The following is a 14,258-nucleotide window of genomic DNA, read 5'->3' as shown; positions in this document are numbered from 1 at the left end:
GGCTTACAATCAGACTGTAATTTGGAATATGCATTCTCCAAAAGCCCACAACACCTAAGCAAGCCTGTGTTTCCTTTTTATTAGTCAGTGGGGACATAGCTTCTGTTTTGTTGATCACGTCCATTGGGATCTGACGACGCCCGTCTTGCCATTTTACTCCTAAGAACTGGATCTCCTGTGCAGGTCCCTTGACCTTACTTTCTTTTATGGCAAAACCAGCCTTCAAAAGGATTTGGATTATTTTCTTCCCTTTCTCAAAAACTTCTTCTGCCTTGTTGCCCCATACAATGATGTCATCAATATATTGCAGGTGCTCTGGAGCTTCACCTTTTTCTAGTGCAGTCTGGATCAGTCCATGGCAAATAGTGGGGCTGTGTTTCCACCCCTGGGGCAGTCAATTCCAGGTGTACTGGACGCCCCTCCAAGTGAAAGCAAACTGTGGCCTGCACTCCGCTGCCAAAGGAATGGAGAAAAATGCATTAGCAATGTCAATTGTGGCATGCCACTTAGCTGTCTTTGATTCCAGTTCATATTGAAGCTCTAACATATCTGGCACAGCAGCACTCAGCGGTGGCGTGACTTCATTCAGCCCACGATAATCTACTGTTAGTCTCCATTCCCCATTAGATTTCCGCACGGGCCATATGGGACTATTAAAGGGTGAGTGAGTCTTGCTGATCACTCCTTGGCTCTCCAATTGGCAAATCAGCTTATGGATGGGGATCAGGGAGTCTCGGTTGGTGCGATATTGCCGCCGGTGCACCGTCGTGGTAGCAATTGGCACTTGTTGTTCTTCAACCTTCAGCAACCCCACAATCGAAGGGTCTTGAGAGAGACCAGGCAGGGTAGACAGCTGTTCAATCTCCTCCATCTCCAATGCAGCTATACCAAAGGCCCAACGGTACCCTTTTGGGTCCTTGAAATACCCCCTCCTGAGATAATCTATACCAAGGATACACGGGGCCTCTGGGCCAGTCACAATGGGGTGTTTATGCCACTCATTCCCGGTTAGACTCATTTCAGCTTCCAATACGGTTAGCTCTTGGGATCCCCCTGTCACACCAGAGATGCAGATGGGTTCTGCCCCTTTATAACTTGATGGCATTAGGGTACATTGTGCACCAGTGTCCACTAGAGCCTTATATTCCTGTGGGTCTGATGCGCCAGGCCATCAAATCCACACTGTCCAGTAGACTTGGTTGTCCCTCTCCTCCACCTGGCTGGAGGCAGGGCCCCTCTAATCCTGGTTAGAATATCTGTTACTCACTTTTCGCACATGTGAATCAGAAGTCCCTTCAAGAGGATCAGAAATGAGATCAGCCCATCTACTGCCTCCGGGGGACTGCTCACGGGAAACTGGAGCAGCAGTTTTCCAAGAAGAATCCTCTTTTCTGGTTGCTTTTTCTCACAACTCCCGTACCCGTGCATCCAAGACTGAGGTAGGTTTTCCATCCTACTTCCTCATGTCCTCTCCATGGTCATGCAGGTAAAACCACAGGTTAGCCCATCATGTGTACTTTCTCTCTCCTCTCTCTTGGGCAGAGGAACGCTTACTCCCAATAACTGCAATGCGGGCCTGTACAGGTGGGGAGGAAGACATATCCACTTTGAATTGCTGGAACTCTTGGGACAATTCCTCTACAGCCGAGACACAGGCCCGTAGGGAGGAAGAGAGACTTCCTTCGTATTGCCGGAGTTGGACAGCCAATTCGTCCACCGTTTGTCCATAGCCTTCTTTCCAGGACATTACTGCCAATGAGTTGGCATAGGTTGGTGGTGCACTTCGTAGAAACTTCTGCCACATCGGTTGTGTGCATTGGACTTCATCTGGATCTGTGGGTGACTGCGCATTTTCCGGATCATTATAAATCACCTCCAGCACAGCTAATTCCCTCAGGTACTGGATACCTCTCTCCATGGTGGTCCACTTGCCTTGGTGACATGTAACTTCATCCCTGAAGGGGTATCTTTCCTTTACACCTAACAGAAGTCACCTCCAGAGGCTGAGGACTTGTGTTTTTCTCCCAATCGCCTTGTCGATGCCCCCTTCCCTAAACAGAGATCCCAACTGCTTGGCTTCCTTACCCTCTAATTCCACACTACTAGCCCCATTATCCCAGCATCGGAGCAGCCAGGTAACAATGTGCTCACCTGGGTGGCGGCTAAAATCTTTTCGCATGTCACGCAACTCACTCAGGGATAGAGATCGGGTGATTATTTCAGGTTCTGCCTCTTCCTCCTGTTCTCACGATGACCCTGGTTCATCTTCATCTCTCACTAAGCGAAATTATTTCTTTGTGTGTTTCTTTTTCTGTACAGGGGTGACTGATACTGGCACAGGTTGGTTCTCTGGTTTAGCTGCAGTACCTGTCACCGGGGTTGGGGTAGCCACGGTACCTGTTGTCGGGGTAGGAGCAGCCACGCTGCCTGTTGTCAGGGTTGGGGTAGCCACGGTGTCTGTTGCCCTGTTTTCCCTCTCTTCCCCCTGAGGGTGCTGCCTAATATCAAGCAGTGTTTGGTAGATACTGGCCAGGGCCCAGCACAGTGCAGTGAGTTGTGCGTCTCTGGAATAGCCACAGCATTTTCCTTTCAAATATTCTACCACTTCATGAGGGTTCTGTAGTTGTTCGGGAGTGAACTTCCAAGCCACTGGAGGTGAGAAGTTCTCTAGATACATGCCCACATCCTCCCACATGCCGTGCCACCCATGAATATCCAGCTTTGGGGCAGATCTCTGGGTGGTACTCTTAAAGAGCCTTTTTGTAGCCCTAAACAAGACCTGAAACATAGTCAGGAGGCATAGCACTAACAGCACACTGGCTTGCGCATCCCAAGGATATTCAAAATTCTCAAAAGCTGTTGTAATTAGTCCGAAGGAGAGAAGGGAGGCGAATGGACGGGGGGAAGTATCCCCCCCTAACTTCCCCATGGGTTGGGTGTAATTACCAATAAAATCCGATAGAAGGCGCCTGAAGTATGGAAATGATATCACTGCCTCATACAGATACCAGCTTAACCTCATGACCAGTGATGTAATCATTTCACAAATCGACATTGCCCAGTACAGCAAAATGATAATCCCAATCACTCTCCCAGAGGTGAGATACGCAACTACAGGCAAAACATAGAGCATATAAGAACTTACAAAACGCCACCATGTGAACAAATGAATCAACATTGTGACTAACATCTATTTATCTAGTATAAGAAATGCGTATGACAAATTTGTTTCAACACGCTCTGGCCAGATCTGTCGTTATCTCAACCCTTCCTGCCCCACGTTGGGCGCCAAAAAGGACTGTCGTGGTTTCAGCCCAGCCGGTAACAAAGCACCACGCGGCCGCTCGCTCACTCCTCCCGCCCCCCTCCGGTGGGATGGGGGGAAGACGGAGGAGAGGAAAAAAAACAAACCTGGAACCTCGAGGGTTGAGATAAAGGCAGTTTACTGGGACAACACAAAAAAAAAAGGTTACAACAACAACAACGGTACTAATGAAAGAGTATACAAAACGAGTGATGCACAGTGCAACTGCTCACCACCCGGAACCCGACGCTCCACCACTTCCCCCACTGAAAGTCGAGAAAGCTCCCCCCCCCCGGCCCGCTCCCCATTTATATACTGAGCATGATGTCACATGGTATGGAATAGCTCCTTGGCCAGTTCAGGTCAGCTGCCCCAGCTATGCCCCCCACCTCCCAGGTTCCTGTAAAAATTAACTCTATCCCAGCTGAACCCAGGACACCGTGGGATTACACGAGCCAGAAAAATGCAAAGCCAGCTTCCAGCTGCCCATAAAATAGATACTAATTCCTTTCCCATTGGTAGGGTTTGGCTGAGCACAAAAAGGCTGGGAAGAGGATTTTTACAGAAGTTATTTATAGCCTGGATGAATAGCAGCATGTCTGTCAGTGGGTTTCTGCCTCTCGGCATGTGCTGAGGTTGGGCTGAACAAGGGGTGCCAGCCTTGGCAGGTGCCACCACACTGGGTTTGGGATGGCACCGGCAAACCTGGATACAGCCCTGGGCCCTGGCCAGCCCTTCCTGCAGGGAGGGGAGTGGTGTCAAAAGAGGAGAAATGAGGAGAAAAAAGGATGGGAAGGAGCAGCAATGGGCAGCTGCTCACCCCCCCCAGCAGCTTCACCTTGGCCAATGTCACCATGCACCTGAGTAGGGACAAGCAAAGGGCTGGCCTGTTATAAACGCTCGTGACAAATTGGAGGAGCCAATTTGTATTGAATAAAAAAATCGAATTTATTAGCAAGCGATAAGAGAGCAAAACAGCGCTGGGCGGCCGGGCAGGCAATGCTCCGCCACAGGCCCGCAACTTTATGTTACCGTTACATTCCTTATATACATTTCATGTACCCCCTTTCTTGTAAGTCTCCGCCTTGTCCTGCTTCTTCTTTCCTCATTTGTGCAGGTCTGTTACTATGTAGATTCGGTAAATTTTCTCAAGGATGAGTATCCTTTGATTTAGAATGTCTTTTGATGTGGAGAAATACAGTCTTTGTTAATTGCAGCTGTTGTCCTTCCTCTCCTTATCTAGTAAGTTATAGCCATTGCTTTCCTTCCCCTTATCTAGTAAGTTATAGCCATTGCTTTCCTCCCCCCTTATCTAGTAAGTTATAGCCATTGCTTTCCTCCTGTGACCCGTGACCTTCACGCATCACTTAAGCAAGTTTTTGTTATTTACACAAGGCATATGTTAACTCTCAATATGTCTCTTCACCCTTCTCGATTTCATGAACAAAGTTAACCCGTTCATTACATGGCCCAGCCCAAGAGCCACTGAGTCAGGACCACTCCTGGGATATCTGTTGTCCCCATCCCCAGCACCACCGCATCTTTGCTCCTGGCCTGGCCACTCTTCCTCTCTTCCCAGGTTTGATGGAGGCATCTGAGAAGCCTTTCCCCCCATTTGCACTGGGAGCTGGTGCAAAGATTCATCTCTTTGTGAACAAAATAAGTTTACAATCATCACCAAACTCTAAGCAAAGATCAAAAGTTGGCACTTCAAGAAGCACATTCATTAAATAAAGGGGAGGGGAGAAAAGCTGGGGGGAAGATTACCTTGCTGAATGTCGTGGTTTAAGCCCAGCTGGCAACAAAGCACCACAAGGCCGCTTGCTTGCTTCTCCCTCACCCCGTGTGTAGAAGAGGAGAAAATATAAAGAAAAGCTCGTGGGTCAACACAAGGACAGGGAAGGATCACTCACCAGATATGGTCATGGGCAAAAGACAGACTCAACTTGGGGAAAAACAAAATCAATTTAATTTACTACCAATCAAATCTAAACAAGGATAATGAGAAGTAAAACCAAATCTTAAAACACCTTTCCCCCACCCCTCCCTCCATTCCAGGCTCAACTCTACTCCCGGTTTCCTCTACCTCCTCCCCCCAGCGGCGCAGGGGGAGGGGGAATGGGGGTTGGGGTCAGCTCGCCACACATTGTCTCTGCTGCTCCTTCCTCCTCAGGGGGAGGACTCCTCACTCGGCCCCTGCTCCAGCGTAGGGTCCCTCCCATGGGAGACAGTCCTTCACGAACTGCTCCAGTGTGGGTCCTTTCCATGGACTACAGTCCTTCAGGCACAGGCTGCTCCAGCGTGGGCTTTCCCATGGAGTCATGGCCATCTTCAAGGGCATCCACCTGCTCCAGCGTGGGCTCCTCCCCAGGCTGTAGGTGGGCATCTGCTCCCCCGCTCACCTCCATGGGCTGCAGGGGGACAGCCTGCCATCTCACCATGGGCTGCAGGGGCATCACCTCCTCCAGTGCACCTCCTTCCCCTCCTTCTTCACTGATCTTGGTGTCTGCATAGGTGTTTCTCTCACATTCCATTCTCTTCCCCTGTTGCATGTTTCCCTTCTTAAATCTGTTCTCTCAGAGGTGCCACCACCATCACTGATTGGGTCAGCCTGGGCCAGAGGCAGATCTGACTTGGAGCCAGGGAAGCTTCTAGCAGCTTCTCACAGGAGCCACCCCTGTAGCCCCCCTCCCCCCCCACCAAAATCCTGCCACACAAACCCAAAACACTGAATTAATCAGGCTTCACTGTAATGTTCAGCCTCAGATTTTATTTACTGTGATAAGCTCATTAATATGGGTGTCTATGGCAGGGGGGCTTTTAGCAGCAGGCACCATTAGTGTAATGAGGAAGGGCTAATAGAGTTTTATTGGAAGTTTTATTCCGACATCACAGCCTTTTAAAACAGCTGTCTCAATAGGCATTATTATTCTGATTAACATTTAGACAGCACAAATCATAGTGATGCCCTTGGTGTCCTGAAGGTTTTATCATAATCATTCCAAGTCCCTGATGCGTTGGCTAGTCCTTTAGACCCTGGCAGAGACTGGGGGTCATTTCTTTTCTCCTGTGCCAATGTATTGGCTACTCCTGAGGGGTTCTGCTGTGCTGTGATGGAGCAGGGTCCTGCTGTTACCAAAACATGGCAGAAGCAGCTGGAATTGGCCAGTTGCTTTTCAAGCCTCTCTGATCCCCAGGGGGATTTGAAAACTGGGTGGAAAGGGTTAAAAAGCAAGTTAGCAACCTGTGCACCCATCCTGGCTTTGCTCTCACCCTGTTTCTCACCCATGTTAGACTTATTTTCTTAATTTTTAAAAATTAATTTAATTTAATTTTTTTTATTGTGTGAATTAAATATTGCACCGGCAGTTTGGGTGCACAAACCCAGCAGTTTGCTAGGCAGCACTGTTTCAGGGCAGGAGTCAGCCCCAGGGCTGGAAAAGGTTTTCCTTGCATCCACAAGACTTGTACAGGGTGGGATGGAGCCAGGTCCAAGCTGGAGGCACCGCAGAAGTGTCACACCAGTCCTCATGCAGCCCAGGAGCATCTGCAGGACTGGCACATGGGGGCTCCCACTGCCTGGTCAGCCAAGGTGGATGGGATCTGGCTTCTGTGGTATTGATCCTATTTGAGCCATGGGGAAACTGAGGCACAAGGAAGGGCAGCAACTTGCCCACAGGGACAACGCAAGCAGCCCAGGAGTCCTGCCTCCCTGCCCAAGCACATAATTGGGAGGGAGCAGACGAGCTGCCATGAGTTATAGATGATTGCAAGCAAAATAAGCAAGGGATCAAATGCCAAAAGCAAACAGGCTGCAAATGCACTTTTGGCTTTTATTTGTCAAGTTTTGTTTCGCAGGGGTTATTTATGAGGACATTTTATTGCAAGCAAGCGTGGCGGCGTGCGTGGGGATCAGTGGCTGGCTTGTCCCAGCTCTGGCCATACCCTGCAGGGCTTAAACCACTCCGGGTGCACTGAAGCAGGTGGTTTGGCTTGGAGTATCTAATTAGCATCTGACCACCTCCTCCCCTCTCAAGAGCTCTGCTTCTGCCGGGAGTAACCTTGTGCCTAAGCGAACCCCAGGGGGTGACTTTCCGCTCTGGCTTGTTGCGTTAAGGAGTAAAGAAATTTGGCAGAAAATAAACCCCCTTGCGTTCCAGCTTATCCTCAGATGTCAGAGGGGCTGGGGGCAGTTATGTTTAATTTCTGAGTGATGTCCAATTCAGCGCTATAAGTCTGGTCACATTCAATATGCTTAACTATCACGATGACAGATGCACTTAATAGCACACTGCACTCTCGGCTTAGCCGCATTCAACACACAAGAATTACCAGACTTAGGGAGTTCGGTTGCGTTAACGATCTATCACGACTAGATTAATGAGCAGCGCAGTTTATTAAAGCAACAGGAGTACAGGTTCTTTTGGACTGCTGGTGATAAATACACTGTCTGCAAAGCATGTGCAAATAATAATGCAGTCGACTACAAGCACACTAAATTATGGAAAGACTCTAGAGAGATTTCTAAGTTTCCCGGGGAAGCACTCGGTATGGCCAAGGGTTCAAATCTTACCCAATAGGCGTCCCTATGTGGGGGAAGAGAGGTTCAGCCCATTGACTGATCCCAGAAGTCAGCGATGTCCTCCTGACTTGTCTATGATGGTGTCTTCCCTAGCATTCCTCCTCTCTTAAGCCCTTTTATATGGTTTTCTTATTTTTAGGTGGAGCTTGAGTGACTCTAGTCATACATACCTTTATTATGATTGGTGTAAAATCTCCTCACTTTACTTTTAAAAGTATATGCTAGAGAAAATTCAGAGCGCATGCTCAGTGAGGGGTGGCGGCACCTTGAAGGCGGGTAGTTTTGGGGATGGAGGTGTGTTTTAGTATTATAATGAGATTATAATGAGCAAAGTTCACCCAGAGGACATGATTTAGCATGTCACTACTCCAGAACTGGGCACTTAGGATATAAATCAGAAGACCATAGCGTTGACAGAACCCCCATTATTTCACCTCCTTGCTTCAGTGGATTCAATGCAGGGGCCTTCCATTCTTGTTCCAGTAGTTCCAGTTCCCTGTCCCTGCAGTGATATCACAGAGCCTGGCTGCGGTGTTTCCATTCTGCTCCACCCTCCGTGTTGTTTCTCTTAGAGTCAGCATACCAAACTCCCCTGGTGTTGCTAATATCTAAGGTTGCAGGTTATGTTGCTTAGGGAATTATTATGGAACAGATTTCTTGTATATCCACTGCATTCCACCCTGGAGCTTCACCTTCCCTTAAGGGGGGGGACGATGACACATATCAATAAGTCACTTCCAGCAATCATTCCACATAATCCACCCTGTGACTATAGTCACTCAAGCTTCACAATATTTAAAAGGAATTGGGTATGTTGATTATATATATATCTCGTGGGGGTAACAGAGGATTTAAGCATTTTTCCATAATCCAGAGCTTAACATATAGGGTGATTATCAAAACAAAACACAATACAGTGAATATTAATAAGATAATGACAGGATGAAGCATCTTGTTGAAGATTCCTGTGGCAGTTGGCAACCATCCAAAAAGAGAGTCCCACCATTTCTGTTCTCCATCTTTCTTTACTCTTTCCAACACCTGATGTATCCTCTCCACATCGTGATGGATGGTAATCAGAGTTTTTTTGTCCATTTTCTTGAACTTGCTTCAACAGTCGCTTCCGGTCTTCATGTCGTAGGAGTTTTTTCACCAAGGTGAGGTTCATTCTGAGGCAGCAGATCAAGAATTAGTGTGTAGTCTTATTGTAGCAATTGATAAGAGGTAACAGGAGCTGAATAATCAAAGTCACATCCCATCATTTTAGTAAGGTTACAAATGTAAATATTTGAGTGATTACTTGTATCTACAGTAATGTTATCTATGAATATAAAATCACAAAGTGTTCTCATACAAACACATCCTTTTCCAGTATATATAAATACAGTTTCAGGGGTTCCATTAGGATGTATTTCAAAATGGCAGACATTCTGTTCAGTGTCAAGACAAATGTCTTGGGCCTTGATGGTATTACTTTCACAAATGAATTCCTTTTGTTCTTGTACAATGCATGCATCAACATCAATAGTTTGCTATTTGTTTCCATTTTGTTGGGCCCATACTCTATGTTCCAATGGATAGAGTATAGTTCCATCATGGTTTAATCCCAGCGCAATGATTGGGTATACGGTATATACCAAAGCATTGTGTATTGTGAGGATAAAGGCAATAATTTTATCACTTTCTGCATGGTAGGTGTCGTGGTTTAACCCCAGCCAGCAACTAAGCACCACGCAGCCGCTCACTCACTCCCCCCCATCCAGTGGGATGGGGGAGAAAATCAGGAAAAGAAGTAAAACTCCTGGGTTGAGATAAGAACGGTTTAATAGAACAGAAAAGAAGAGACTAATAATGATAATGATAACACTAATAAAATGACAACAGTAGTAATAAAAGGATTGAAATGTACAAATGATGCGCAGGGCAATTGCTCACCACCCGCCGACCGACACCCAGCCAGTCCCCGAGCGGCGAATCCCTGCCCCCCCACTTCCCAGTTCCTAAACTAGATGGGACGTCACATGGTATGGAATACACTGTTGGCCAGTTTGGGTCAGGTGCCCTGGCTGGGCATGAGAAGCTGAAAAATCCTTGACTATAGTCTAAACACTACTGAGCAACAACTGAAAACATCAGTGTTATCAACATTCTTCACATACTGAACTCAAAACATAGCACTGTACCAGCTACTAGGAAGACAGTTAACTACATCCCAGCTGAAACCAGGACAGTAGGTAAAGTTGACTAATTGCCACCATGATTGAAACTCTTTTTCAAATTCTGAGGCATTGTCCCAAATCAATTTTCAAATTTCAGTGGGTAAGATTCCTCCCTCTCCTTCTCTAATGATAGCTGCTCCTATAGACTGTATCCATAACTGTGCTTGGATGCAGCTCAAGGCAAGGGAAGTATCACCTTGGGTTGCTCTGAGGGCTTTTATAATTAATTGATGATCATTTTCTTCAATTCATTCCCAATGGGGTAAAATGTCTGATAGGAGCCATTGACTTGCTCCTAAGGCCAATAGGGATGATTTTAATGGATATTCCAATTTCCTTAGATTGTCTGTAGAAGCAGTTATTTTGTTCATTAGGATCTCTGCATCTATGCTATTTACTATTCCTAATCCTGTTCTCAATAACCCAGTGGCATCTCATGGTATGTGTCGAGATTGTTTCAGAGATTATCCATGTAACCATGCCAACCAGCCAGTGTGAGCAGTTTCCAAAAAGGTGGAACAGTTTGGTTTAATTTCTGAGCTACCAATGTGTAGCGCTAGCTCTACCCTTTTTAGAGACCAACTAGGGTTGAAGAGAGCTTGTTGACCCATGTTTCTAATTACGTAAGGGCCCGTGCTGAAGATGTGAGGAGTTGGCTCAATAGGAGGCCAAGTTGGTGCAAGGCTGTTCATTTCAAATTGGAATGTCATGCTGGAATTGATCTCGAAATTGGCCCAGAAACATGTTGAGTGCTGAGCGAAATAGGGTAAAAGTATACCAACATTCGCATCCATAGGGACAGGCATGTATGTGATCAAAGTTGTGTTTGAGCTTATTTCCAGCATATTCTATAGTAATTCATGAGGCTGTTGCACATTCAGTGCTGTTTTCAATTTGGCATCCTACTGAGATGGTGTCTCCACCTTTCTCCATCAGTGACAGAATTTGTTAATCTCTGTCTTCATCTTTTATGAGCCATTTTTGCTTGGAAAAGGTAAAATTGTCTTGTAACGCCACTACAGACAAACTTGGTGTGGATCCATTATAATCAGTGTAGGCATGGATCCATGGCCACTTCATTGTACACGTGTTCCATATATTTTGTGTATTAATTATAAATTCAGATAGCAATTCAGTGTCTCTATAACCCCAAATACAATATGCAATTATAGGTTTGGTGAAGGTGAAATTATGCCAGCAATCTAAATTTGGTTCCGTTATTTATCTGGCAGCCAATTTGTATTTTCTCCCCTGGTATGGCCTAAAACCTGGGTTTCCACATCCACATGCAGTTCATTCAGGATTCCTGTGAACACAAAAAAGGGAAGAAAATATGCTTGGTTGTATTCAACCGGCAGGGTTAAAAGGAAGGTGAGATCCACCAGGTGCTAATCCGGTGTACCTTTCCTGAGCAATCTCTGGCTTCCCATGCGTAGGGATTTTTGGGTGTAGTTAGGACAATTGGTACTGTTCCAATCTGAGGCATTTTCACTAGTACAGGTTGTCTGGTGTAAAATCCCATAGGATATTCTCCTGGCTTGGTATGAACTTTCAGGCAGTTGTATTAGCAGATACACAAAAGGCTTTCGTTTTGGGGTAGCCATCTCCGCTCCATCTATTATTCAATTGGTAGATGGTGTTATACAATTGCAAATGCCATCCAGATTTATGAATCTTTGCGAAATGCTTGACCAATTCAGTTTCGGTTTTGCCTGGCTTATGGCCAGGTGATGTCTCCCTGCTCCCAGGGCCCCCTTACTGACTCCTCAGCATTGCTGAATGTAATTAGCAATAATTTATGGCTTCCTTCTCTGGAACATCAGGACAAAAGGGGATCCCTCCATCCTGGTGGCCACCAGGCAGGCACAGATGTTTGTGAGCTCTCACAGCTGGCTCCAGCAGCAGGGTGTGCCAGGCACAGCTGGGGTATCCAATCTCAGCCATGCCAGGAGTCAGCTGGATTTCACACCACTGCAAGGGCTCCTGCCTTCTCCCAGCATCTCCTCTGCCAGTGGATAACCCCCTTTTGTAGTCAAGCGTGTTGGCTGCCCCCAGCTCAGATCAGCCCTCTGGCCTCTTATCCACGCCTGTTCCCTGTCCCGATCCGATGTCGGGGAAGGTTTCGATATGATCCCAAGAGCAAGATTAAGACACAAACGAGGTCAAATGCCGTATAGTCGAAATAGGTTTTATTATTAAAAGTGGAAAATGGTAGCGTGTCTCCTTTTGTTATCAATCCAGGTCTTTCCTTTTAAAACATCGAGTCCTAAAAGGTTAAGTGGAAACTCCCCCACAACCATTGTCACTGTAGTGGCATTATCTTCTCCTGGCAAACGCAGGCTGACCATTGCTAATGCCTGTGGCTGAACAATGCCAAATGCATCTGCCACAAAAAGCTGCTGTTTGGAGGGTGTAATTCCGCAATTAGCAGCGTCTTTGGTTTTAATAGCTGGAATCTGAGCTCCGGTATCTACCAAAAAGGTGACCGGGACTTGTCTTGGTCCCACAATACCTGTAATTAGTAAATCACCCCGGCCGTTTTCAGTGAGCTGTCTAATATACATCCAACCTTCGCGCCCCCCCCCCCCCCCCCCCCCCCCGCTCACCACCGAAAGGCGAAGGATCTAGTTTCCCGCCGGCTCTTGGGTGGCGTTTGTTTCTGATACATCAATCAGGGAGGGTGCGCTAAGAGTAGTATTCTCAAAATCCACTTTTCTATTTGCTGATTTATCAGGCCACTCTGTTACCAATTTTTCCAATTTGTCTGTTGGCATCCCGTTCATTAAGTCACGCGGGATCCCCTTCTGGTATCCCCGCGCCCACAGTATATTACGTTTGTTCGGGATACCTCTCCCCCCCGGCGGTTTAGCAAGGGGTGTTCTCTTATCACTCCCGGGGCACGGAACTATTTTTATTTCAGCCCGCCTCAAGCCCCTGGAGTCTGTTTTGGTGGCTGGAGGGTTAACAGGACCATACTTGCGCCCGTAATTAATTAATTCCTGGGCCACTTCTCCCCAGGTCCACATTTTCTTATCTGGGGGGGCGGCGGTGCTGGTCAGGCGTGAATCCTCCTGAAGCAGCCGCAACACTCTCGCCCTGGGGCATCGCCTGTATTTTTTCTTGTAATTGTATACCAATCGGTTTCAGAGAATCAGGGAGTCCCCGTATAAGGGGAGTCATTCGCTCAGGATCCACCGACATCATCATCGGGGACTCCTGTGTAGGCTCCAATTTTCGATCATACATCATCTGCAGACAAGCTGCCTTTTGCACACTCTCCACTAATTGATCAACAGTCCCCGTAATCGCGAGGGGCTCCCCCCTCTCCAAGGGGTTCGAACCTCCCGCCCAATAGGCTGCCCATTGGGTTAAAGACCAGGGGGCACGGTGATTCCCAGTAGTTAAAAACACTCCCGGTCCCCAATACCCTTCTGCCTCCTTTTCACTTAACAGAATCTGGTGTGTGTGTGTGTGTGTGTGTCCCCGACAACGATACTCTCCACACATACTCCGTTTCTGACTCCTTAGGGGTTCGGCCAAATTCCTTTTTTAGTTTTGCCAACTCAGTGGCAGTATAGGGGACCTCTTTAGTTGTAGCTTGGGGGAACTGGTCCTGCTCATCATCATAAGTATATTCAGTTTTGACTAAAGGTCGCAATGAAGGCAGCTCTAACTTCTCCACTCTCTCTTTTGCTGCCTGCAGGTCCTTAAAGGGGTAGCCAATTTCTGATCTTGGAGGAATTTCCTCACGGACAGTACTCGCAAGGAGCTGCTCCTTAAGAGCAATTTGCAAATGTTTCACTTGGTTTTTTTCTGTTTCAAGTTGTGCTTTTAATCCCGCCACTTGTCCCATAAGGGACTGAACAAGATTTTGGAGGGATTCAATAATTTGAGATTCTGCAGTGAGGTGGCAATCCCTATCCTCCACTGCTGCGGCCAGACTGGCACCGAGAACGGCACAGACAATTGCTTTTCCTTTCCCTGACCGCACTCTAGCATCTTTCTGTAAAGCGACCATTCGATCAATAACGCTCTGCAGATTATACCAATTTCCCTAAGCCCAGTCTATCCCAAGCACAGAGGGTCGCGCTTTATGTTTTCCCAAAAAATCAAACAAAGCTTCTTTCAAGCAGGCAACTTTGTTATCACTCAT

General features: G+C 47.1%; 1 long non-coding RNA gene and 1 pseudogene across 2 annotated transcripts in view; one reads left to right on the top strand and one right to left on the bottom strand.

Moving 5' to 3' along the window:
* Positions 1-11,546, top strand: part of LOC138683444 (uncharacterized) — a 423,605-nt gene extending 412,059 nt beyond the window's left edge. Inside the window, exons 2-4 of one of the 2 annotated variants that reach the window (XR_011322971.1) lie at positions 8,573-9,581; positions 10,121-10,788; positions 10,971-11,546. This is a non-coding gene — a long non-coding RNA (uncharacterized lncRNA). Of the gene's footprint in view, positions 1-8,447; positions 9,582-10,120; positions 10,789-10,970 lie in introns of those variants that run through there. The other variant, XR_011322970.1, reaches the window with a different exon arrangement.
* A 1,183-nt stretch (positions 11,547-12,729) lies between these two features.
* On the bottom strand, positions 12,730-14,258 carry LOC138683388 (uncharacterized; annotated as a pseudogene).

Source organism: Haliaeetus albicilla, chromosome W (genome assembly GCF_947461875.1).
Source record: "Haliaeetus albicilla chromosome W, bHalAlb1.1, whole genome shotgun sequence".
Taxonomy (NCBI): domain Eukaryota; kingdom Metazoa; phylum Chordata; class Aves; order Accipitriformes; family Accipitridae; genus Haliaeetus; species Haliaeetus albicilla.
This window is presented reverse-complemented; position numbering and strand designations above follow the sequence as displayed.